Source organism: Pecten maximus, chromosome 1 (assembly GCF_902652985.1).
Source record: "Pecten maximus chromosome 1, xPecMax1.1, whole genome shotgun sequence".
Classification (NCBI taxonomy): domain Eukaryota; kingdom Metazoa; phylum Mollusca; class Bivalvia; order Pectinida; family Pectinidae; genus Pecten; species Pecten maximus.
In genome coordinates this window covers 59566283-59578068 of record NC_047015.1, presented here as the reverse complement: position 1 = coordinate 59578068, position 11786 = coordinate 59566283, and positions in this window count along the sequence as shown.

Here is an 11786-nt window from a genome sequence, read left to right as displayed (position 1 = left end):
GTTCACCCTACACTTAGACTTTACGTTCACCCTACACTTAGACTTTACGTTTACCCTCACACTTAGACTTTACGTTCACCCTACACTTAGACTTTACGTTCACCCTACACTTAGACTTTACGTTTACCCTACACTTAGACTTTACGTTCATCCTACACTTAGACTTTACGTTTACCCTACACTTAGACTTTACGTTTACCCTACACTTAGACTTTACGTTCATCCTAAACTTAGACTTTACGTTCATCCTACACTTAGACTGTACGTTCACCCTACACTTAGACTTTACGTTCACCCTACACTTAGACTTTACGTTTACCTCACACTTAGATTTTACGTTTACCCTACACGTAGACTTTACGTTCACCCTACACTGAGACTTTACGTTTACCCTACACTTAGACTTTACGTTTACCCTACACTTAGACTGTACGTTCACCCTACACTTAGACTTTATGTTCACCCTACACTTAGACTTTACGTTCACCCTACACTTAGACTTTACGTTCACCCTACACTTAGACTTTACGTTCACCTCACACTTAGACTTTACGTTCACCCTACACTTAGACTTTACGTTTACCCTACACTTAGACTTTACGTTCACCCTACACTTAGACTTTACGTTCACCCTACACTTAGACTTTACGTTCACCCTACACTTAGACTTTACGTTCACCCTACACTTAGACTTTACGTTTACCCTCACACTTAGACTTTATGTTTACCTCACACTTAGACTTTACGTTTACCTCACACTTAGACTTTACGTTTACCTCACACTTAGACTTTACGTTTACCCTACACTTAGACTTTACGTTTACCTCACACTTAGACTTTACGTTCACCCTACACTTAGACTTTACGTTCACCCTACACTTAGACTTTACGTTCACCTCACACTTAGACTTTACGTTCACCCTACACTTAGACTTTACGTTTACCCTACACTTAGACTTTACGTTCACCCTACACTTAGACTTTACGTTCATCCTACACTTAGACTTTACGTTTACCTCACACTTAGACTTTACGTTCACCCTACACTTAGACTTTACGTTCACCTCACACTTAGACTTTACGTTTACCTCACACTTAGACTTTACGTTCACCCTACACTTAGACTTTACGTTCACCCTACACTTAGACTTTACGTTCACCTCACACTTAGACTTTACGTTCACCCTACACTTAGACTTTACGTTTACCCTCACACTTAGACTTTACGTTCACCCTACACTTAGACTTTACGTTCATCTCACACTTAGACTTTACGTTTACCCTACACTTAGACTTTACGTTCACCCTACACTTAGACTTTACGTTTACCTCACACTTAGACTTTACGTTCATCCTACACTTAGACTTTACGTTCACCCTACACTTAGACTTTACGTTCATCCTACACTTAGACTTTACGTTCACCCTACACTTAGACTTTATGTTCACCCTACACTTAGAATTTACGTTCACCCTCACACTTAGACTTTACGTTTACCCAACACTTAGACTTAACGTTTACCTCACACTTAGACTTTACGTTTACCCTACACTGAGACTTTACGTTTACCTTACACTTAGACTTTACGTTTACCTCACACTTAGACTTTACGTTCACCCTACACTTAGACTTTACGTTTACCCTACACTTAGACTTTACGTTCACCCTACACTTAGACTTTACGTTTACCCTACACTTAGACTTTACGTTTACCCTACACTTAGACTTTACGTTCGTCCTACACTTAGACTTTACGTTCACCCTACACTTAGACTTTACGTTCACCCTACACTTAGACTTTACGTTCACCCTACACTTAGACTTTACGTTCACCCTACACTTAGACTTTACGTTTACCCTCACACTTAGACTTTACGTTCACCCTACACTTAGACTTTACGTTCACCCTACACTTAGACTTTACGTTTACCCTACACTTAGACTTTACGTTCATCCTACACTTAGACTTTACGTTTACCCTACACTTAGACTTTACGTTTACCCTACACTTAGACTTTACGTTCATCCTACACTTAGACTTTACGTTTACCCTACACTTAGACTTTACGTTTACCCTACACTTAGACTTTACGTTCATCCTACACTTAGACTTTACGTTTACCCTACACTTAGACTTTACGTTTACCCTACACTTAGACTTTACGTTCATCCTACACTTAGACTTTACGTTCATCCTACACTTAGACTTTACGTTCACCCTACACTTAGACTTTACGTTCACCCAACACTTAGACTTTACGTTCATCCTACACTTAGACTTTACGTTCATCCTACACTTAGACTTGATGTTCACCCTACACTGAGACTTTACGTTCACCCTACACTGAGACTTTACGTTTACCCTACACTTAGACTTTACGTTCATCCTACACTGAGACTTTACGTTTACCCTACACTTAGACTTTACGTTTACCCTACACTTAGACTTTACGTTCACCCTACACTTAGACTTTACGTTTACCCTACACTTAGACTTTACGTTTACCTTACACTTAGACTTTACGTTTACCCCACACTTAGACTTTACGTTCACCCTACACTTAGACTTTACGTTTACCCTACACTTAGACTTTACGTTTACCCTACACTTAGACTTTACGTTCACCCTACACTTAGACTTTACGTTTACCCCACACTTAGACTTTACGTTCACCCTACACTTAGACTTTACGTTCGTCCTACACTTAGACTTTACGTTCACCCTCACACCTAGACTTTACGTTCACCCTCACACTTAGACTTTACGTTTACCCTACACTTAGACTTCACGTTCACCCTACACTTAGACTTTACGTTTACCCTACACTTAGACTTTACGTTCGTCCTACACTTAGACTTCACGTTTACATCACACTTAGACTTTACGTTTACCCTACACTTAGACTTTACGTTCACCCTCACACTTAGACTTTACGTTCACCCTACACTTAGACTTTACGTTCGTCCTACACTTAGACCTTACGTTCATCCTACACTTCGACTTTACGTTCACCCTACACTTAGACTTTACGTTCACCCTACACTTAGACTTTACGTTCACCCTACACTTAGACTTTACGTTTACCCTCACACTTAGACTTTACGTTCACCCTACACTTAGACTTTACGTTCACCCTACACTTAGACTTTACGTTTACCCTACACTTAGACTTTACGTTCATCCTACACTTAGACTTTACGTTTACCCTACACTTAGACTTCACGTTCATCCTACACTTAGACTTTACGTTTACCCTACACTTAGACTTTACGTTTACCCTACACTTAGACTTTACGTTCATCCTACACTTAGACTTTACGTTTACCCTACACTTAGACTTTACGTTACCCTACACTTAGACTTTACGTTCATCCTACACTTAGACTTTACGTTTACCCTACACTTAGACTTTACGTTTACCTTACACTTAGACTTTACGTTTACCCCACACTTAGACTTTACGTTCACCCTACACTTAGACTTTACGTTTACCCTACACTTAGACTTTACGTTTACCCTACACTTAGACTTTACGTTCACCCTACACTTAGACTTTACGTTTACCCCACACTTAGACTTTACGTTCACCCTACACTTAGACTTTACGTTCGTCCTACACTTAGACTTTACGTTCACCCTCACACCTAGACTTTACGTTCACCCTCACACTTAGACTTTACGTTTACCCTACACTTAGACTTTACGTTCACCCTACACTTAGACTTTACGTTTACCCTACACTTAGACTTTACGTTCGTCCTACACTTAGACTTCACGTTTACATCACACTTAGACTTTACGTTTACCCTACACTTAGACTTTACGTTCACCCTCACACTTAGACTTTACGTTCACCCTACACTTAGACTTTACGTTCGTCCTACACTTAGACCTTACGTTCACCCTACACTTCGACTTTACGTTCACCCTACACTTAGACTTTACGTTCACCCTACACTTAGACTTTACGTTCACCCTACACTTAGACTTTACGTTTACCCTCACACTTAGACTTTACGTTCACCCTACACTTAGACTTTACGTTCACCCTACACTTAGACTTTACGTTTACCCTACACTTAGACTTTACGTTCATCCTACACTTAGACTTTACGTTTACCCTACACTTAGACTTCACGTTCATCCTACACTTAGACTTTACGTTTACCCTACACTTAGACTTTACGTTTACCCTACACTTAGACTTTACGTTCATCCTACACTTAGACTTTACGTTTACCCTACACTTAGACTTTACGTTTACCCTACACTTAGACTTTACGTTCATCCTACACTTAGACTTTACGTTTACCCTACACTTAGACTTTACGTTTACCCTACACTTAGACTTTACGTTCATCCTACACTTAGACTTTACGTTCATCCTACACTTAGACTTTACGTTCACCCTACACTTAGACTTTACGTTCACCCAACACTTAGACTTTACGTTCATCCTACACTTAGACTTTACGTTCATCCTACACTTAGACTTGATGTTCACCCTACACTGAGACTTTACGTTCACCCTACACTGAGACTTTACGTTTACCCTACACTTAGACTTTACGTTCATCCTACACTGAGACTTTACGTTTACCCTACACTTAGACTTTACGTTTACCCTACACTTAGACTTTACGTTCACCCTACACTTAGACTTTACGTTTACCCTACACTTAGACTTTACGTTTACCTTACACTTAGACTTTACGTTTACCCCACACTTAGACTTTACGTTCACCCTACACTTAGACTTTACGTTTACCCTACACTTAGACTTTACGTTTACCCTACACTTAGACTTTACGTTCACCCTACACTTAGACTTTACGTTTACCCCACACTTAGACTTTACGTTCACCCTACACTTAGACTTTACGTTCGTCCTACACTTAGACTTTACGTTTACCCTACACTTAGACTTTACGTTTACCCTCACACCTAGACTTTACGTTCACCCTCACACCTAGACTTTACGTTCACCCTCACACTTAGACTTTACGTTTACCCTACACTTAGACTTCACGTTCACCCTACACTTAGACTTTACGTTTACCCTACACTTAGACTTTACGTTCGTCCTACACTTAGACTTCACGTTTACATCACACTTAGACTTTACGTTTACCCTACACTTAGACTTTACGTTCACCCTCACACTTAGACTTTACGTTTACCCTACACTTAGACTTCACGTTTACATCACACTTAGACTTTATGTTCACCCTACACTTAGACTTGACGGTCACCCTACACTTAGACTTCACGTTCACATAACACTTAGACTTTACGTTCATCCTACACTTAGACTTTACGTTCACCCTAGACTTAGACTTTACGTTCACATAACACTTAGACTTTACGTTCATCCTACACTTAGACTTTACGTTTACCCTACACTTAGACTTTACGTTCACCTCACACTTAGACTTTACGTTCACCCTACACTGATACTTTACGTTTACCCTACACTTAGACTTTACGTTCACCCTCACACTTAGACTTTACGTTTACCCTACACTTAGACTTTATGTTCACCCTACACTTAGACTTTACGTTTACCCTAAACTTAGACTTTACGTTTACCTCACACTTAGACTTTATGTTCACCCTACACTTAGACTTTACGTTCACCCTACACTTAGACTTTACGTTCATCCTACATTTAGACTTTACGCTTACCCTAAACTTAGACTTTACGTTTACCTCACACTTAGACTTTATGTTAACCCTACACTTAGACTTTATGTTCACCCTACACTTAGACTTTACGTTCACCCTACACTTAGACTTTATGTTCACCCTACACTTAGACTTTATGTTCACCCTACACTTAGACTTTACGTTTACCCTACACTTAGACTTTACGTTTACCCTACACTTAGACTTTACGTTCACCCTACAGTTAGACTTTACGTTCACCCTACACTTAGACTTTACGTTTACCCTACACTTAGACTTTATGTTCACCCTACACTTAGACTTCACGTTCGTCCTACACTTAGAATTTACGTTCATCCTACACTTAGACTTTACGTTCACCCTACACTCACACTCAATATCAGACTTGGTTTTTAGTTTACACTTTGTATTAGAGCACAAAGACAACTTACCCTTAGACCTTACATGCTTACACTGTGTCGTAGATGGTGTGTTCATGATTAAATGTTATGTTTTACGGATATGACCTTTTTGAGCTAACGTCTTAATGGGCAGCTAAGAACTGAACAAATAGATGATGGAATGAGTCGATAAAACTTTGATTGGGAAATCACCGAGAACAAGTTTACTGATTAAGTCTGGAGCGGAAGGCGACATTGCAATGGATGTGACAGAGATTGTAGATTATAGCAGGTCTATGAGAAATCCCTTGGCTACTCACTGATGAATGTCTTAATCACATTCGAATAGCCTCGATCCGGTGATCACCTTCCTCTGTAGATTTTATTCGAATGACCTCGATCCAGTGATCACTGAAGTTGGTTCCTAGTTCCGAGTTCCGAGTTCCGTTTAAGGTAATATAAGTTTTTAGAAGATTTACGGGTTTTGGTCCCTGTTCCTAGTTCCGTAACTCGGAACTCGGAACCAACTTCAGGCTCCCTCATCTTTTGATGAAAAAAAATGGATGGTTATTATCAGTTATATAACTCACTCAAACAAATCGCGCTGTCTTACAACTACCGCGGAATTATACAATTTACTGATCATGAGTTATGGGCTATTTCACCGCTACATCCGGGGTTTGCACCACTACATCCGGGGTTTGACATTTCTTTCGATCTATTCTGAGCCCCTGTAATAAATTAAATACAATTCCTTGAAGGACGAAACAGATGTCGGTTCGATTTATTTGAGATTTGTGGCTCTACCTAATCTAACACTGAATTTAAATTCAATGTTGATACAATGTAATATAGTGCGTGTGATTTGTTCAGTTCATATACTAGACTTAATCAACTATGAACGTGAAAATTGATAAGCAACTGGAGACATATTCATATAAGTGAAAATAGAAACTTTAAACTTAATCTAAACGCCGATGACCCATGGAGCCAACGGTCCGTTGACCAAAGGGTCGTCACTAAAGGTTTAGATGACTTAGACTGTCGGCAGCCATTCTGGTTTATTTTCCACCCAGACAACACAATCTTTAACGAGAATGGGTCACTACTAATGAAGCATTTTACACGTGCGGCCCACTCATCTCATGTGACCGTATCAACACGGCAGATGGCCGTGCTGTGACGCTAATCCCCAGATCTCGAGTGTCCAGTTAGGAATTCCGATTCTGATTGGAATCTCATGTAGACAATAGTGGTTCTATCCTGTAATCAGGTTATTGACTCCGGAAGACCGCCGGATTTTCTATTTTGGAAGGAAATATTAAATAAACAAAGACAAATTCAAGGAGAAGTGCTATCACACAAAAACAACAAAATTAATGTCAGAAACGGCTGATGGCGTGTTTGGAAATTTAGGGGTGAAGTGGTTTATTTCCATGTTAACTCCTAATTGAGGAATTAGCCATGAATCTCGTTTTCAGGTCAATTACATAGTTATCTGTTTACAGATAACCCACGTTTGTTTGGCCCAAAGGACTAGTTCACTATCGTGATGGCATGATTTATTACATTTTTACCAGTGAAATATCAAAAATTATTCATTCTATAAAAGTGATATTTTTCTAGTGAAAAATATCACTTTTACTGATTTGACCAATCAAATTAATGATTAGAAAATACCAAAATAATTGACCAATCAGAAAGCCCGACATATATGTCAGCACCTGGACAGGGGGAACTACTTTTTTTTTGTTTATAAATTATCGCTGTAGGCCTAGTTAGCATACGGAGTAGGTTTTTCGTTGATAAAAAATGTAATAAACAGAATATCTAACAGTGTCTTCAGTAATACCAAATATATTTCACTCGTGTGGCTAATATTTTGATATTTTTCACTCGTGCTGCACACTCGTGAAAAATATCAAAATATTAGCCCTCTCGTGAAATATATTTGGTATTACTGAAGACACTGTTAGATATCCTCTATGTATTCAAAATTATTCCAATGGACTATTGGTAGTTATATTTAGTGATGACTCCATGTACTCAAACTGAAATCCAAAAGGTGCGGCAGTATCAAAAAGGCAGAAATAAAATTGTGTATGAAGATATAGCTAAAATATCAAATTGAGTCGCCCAATACAGATCATAAAATGGGAGGGAACTGGAAGAATTGTCACGCCCTCCGTGCAAGATAATGTTATTTTCATCAGTGATACTTATATAACACACTAGAGTATTTGGCCACATCACCAGCATCTTTCTCAAGTTGTCGAGCTTCAATATCAACAAAACTGTCAGTCACTGACCGTAGAACTGTCGGCTTTGCCCTGTTAGATCGACAGATCACCCTAAATGTTGAGAAGCCATACTATCTCTATGATGGTACACCGAGGATTATACACGGCAGTATCTGCTATGATCCCTCAACATGTGTAATGACGAAATCGAATTTCTTGTACGCCCATCTTTGCCAGTGTCACGCGATTTAAAGTCTCGGAACTGTTGTGGTATCATGCATACCTGTCAGTTCTTTGATCAAAGAAATCACTCGGTGGTATAGAACCACTATCGATCAGGTTCCACAATAGTGTAGCTCATTCAAAAGAAATTCCTTATTCTAGTGATTGGTCAGGTTTTTTTATGTGTCTTTGTCATGACAAATTCCAATGTGAAGTGATTACTGCAAGACATAAAACACATTCTGATATGTTTTAAGATCATTGATGTCAAATCTCGGATACAGAACTGTAAACAGGGATGTTTTGTTTGTTCAGGTAGCAAACAAAACAGGACAATACACTTGATCTAAACAGAATGGAGAAGGGGCGGTAAAAACAATCTCCTTGATTTTATCAGTTTGGTATATCTTGGGTATTGTAAAAGTTTATCGAGAACGAAACTCTTTTAATTTCCAGACTGCAGTACTCTGCGGTGACATAGCTGTTAATGACGGGGTCCATCATCATCATCATCATCATCATCATCTCCTGAAGCCAGGTGTTTCCCGTAAACAGTCGACATCTGTGGTGTTGGAAACAATTATCAGAAAGATTTAAGACACCATCGAATAAAAACCACAGGATGAGATGAGAAATGTTGGAACAACAACGATAGAGAAAACATAGGATGAGAAAGGATGGAACACCAACGATAGAAAAAACATAGGATGAGAGAGGATGGAACACCAACGATAGAGAAAACATAGGATGAGAAAGGATGGAACAACAACGATAGAGAAAACATAGGATGAGAAAGGATGGAACAACAACGATAGAAAAAACATAGGATGAGAAAGGATGGAACAACAACGATAGAAAAAACATAGGATGAGAAAGGATGGAACAACAACGATAGAAAAAACATAGGATGAGAAAGGATTGAACACCAACGATAGAAAAACCACAGGATGAGAAAGGATGGAACTACAACGATAGAAAAAACACAGGATGAGAAAGGATGGAACACCAACGATAGAAAAACAGGATGAGAAAGGATGAAACACCAACGATAGAAAGACCACAGGATGAGAAAGGATGGAACAACAACGATAGAAAAAACGCAGGATGAGAAAGGATGGAACAACGACGATAGAAAAAACACAGGATGAGAAAGGATGGAACAACGACGATAGAAAAAACGCAGGATGAGAAAGGATGGAACAACGACGATAGAAAAAACACAGGATGAGAAAGGATGGAACAACGACGATAGAAAAAACACAGGATGAGAAAGGATGGAACAACAACGATAGAAAAAACACAGGATGAGAAAGGATGGAACACCAACGATAGAAAAAACACAGGATGAGAAAGGATGGAACACCAACGATAGAAAAACAGGATGAGAAAGGATGGAACACCAACGATAGAAAAAACACAGGATGAGAAAGGATGGAACAACGACGATAGAGGCACATAAATCACATTTTAGTTTTAAGCTGTTGACTATGCTGTCACAGTCAAACGATTGATAAATTATGTCATCGTATAGCTGTTTTTAATCAACTCAAAAAAATAATATGCTTAAGTATGTGTTAGCAGATACAATTTGAAATCTTGAATATTTTTTGGATATCTAATATATATTTTTTAATATCTTCAGACATTTTTATCCGAAACTGTATTTAATTCTATATGCCATTTTACTGTCTTAATTTACATTACAAAAGGTTTCATACTCATAAATCATAACTTGGCGGTATTCAATCGAAAGTATAAATAACATTTCTTAAACTTAATATCTGATGACGAAGAATGATCTTAGGGTTATGTCTTTGTTGTCTGATGTGTACGGTGTTAAGTCTTCATAACAATGGCTGTCAATCAAAATACAATGTATGACTGTATCATTATATGTTTTAGTGTGTGTTTACCATGGTCGTATAATTAGGTAAACAAGGTTTCGATTAATTGCATTACAATAAACTGTTTTTGATTATATGAAATAATTGAAAACAAGAGGGCACCCTCGTTCGAATGTTGTTTTTTCATTCGGATTTAGAACTGATTTTTTGTCATATTTGCTTTTTCCTATTAATCGTTTTAAAGCAAATAAATTCACTAAAAACTTTATGGCAAACAATAGCTAAAACAATAATTTACATTAACTTGGGACCAAGTGGAGCACCTACTCATCAAGTTTCAAAATTATCTTTCCAGCACTTCTCAAAATATAGCGATAACAAATTTCAGCTGTCAAAATTCAAAACGGTTTGCGTGTTCGTCATTTCGTTTTTCGGATCAGAATAAAATTTAAAGGGGTACATTAAGGGACCAAGGGAAATATATATATGAAGTTTGAGAAACATCCTTTAAGTAGTTCCCAAGAAAAAATATAACAAGGATTGTTGACGGACGACGGACGGATGGTGGGGAGACGGAGAGATGGACCAGAGACGACGGACGGAGGGATGGAGGGACGGATGGACCAGGGACGACGGATGGAGGAAGGGATTTTGATTAATTATGATTATTCCCGGTATACCAAATGATGTCATAGAGATATAAATGTAACATATTGCAGGATTAATTAAATTTAAATCACTGCCTCCGCTAGGGATCGAACCCGGGACCTCTGGCTTACTAGTCTTACGCTCAACCGATCGAGCTAAAGAGAAGATCTCTCTAGCCGAGCGGTATATTGCGGCTAGTATTTACCAGGGTTACATAAAGATTGATACAACTATATGCCATTTAAGTATTTCATAATAAAATACTGCTTTTTCAAAAACTAAATAATTGCTTCTCTTGATTTTCATTATTCCATCATTCCTTACGTGTCATGATAAATTGAATTAATCGGACTTGATTCGTATGTTCATGCTTCAACAAATTAATTTTGTTTGTGTAATCAGGGACGTACATGATGTATTGTTGTTATCAAATGACACGACAAATCATTTAACAGCAGAAGAAGTCCTAATATAACGAGTGGAACAAAAGGATGACCAACATCATAAGGTTTGTATCAGATGGTCCTCGACTGCTGCTGCTGCAGAAATAGCTGTACCTATTCTAAACGAATGACCACTATGATTTGAACTGTCAATACCTAATCGTGTAAGTATGTCTCCGGTAAGAGACAAACTGTTCCCGGGTGAGAATACAACCATCCTTTTTTTTACAAACTAAGTAGAGGGAACTGTAGCTCCGTGATTAAATTTCGTTTAAAGGAAATGTTTCACAGTGATGACCGGAGATATCAAGGGTAAAGCTTT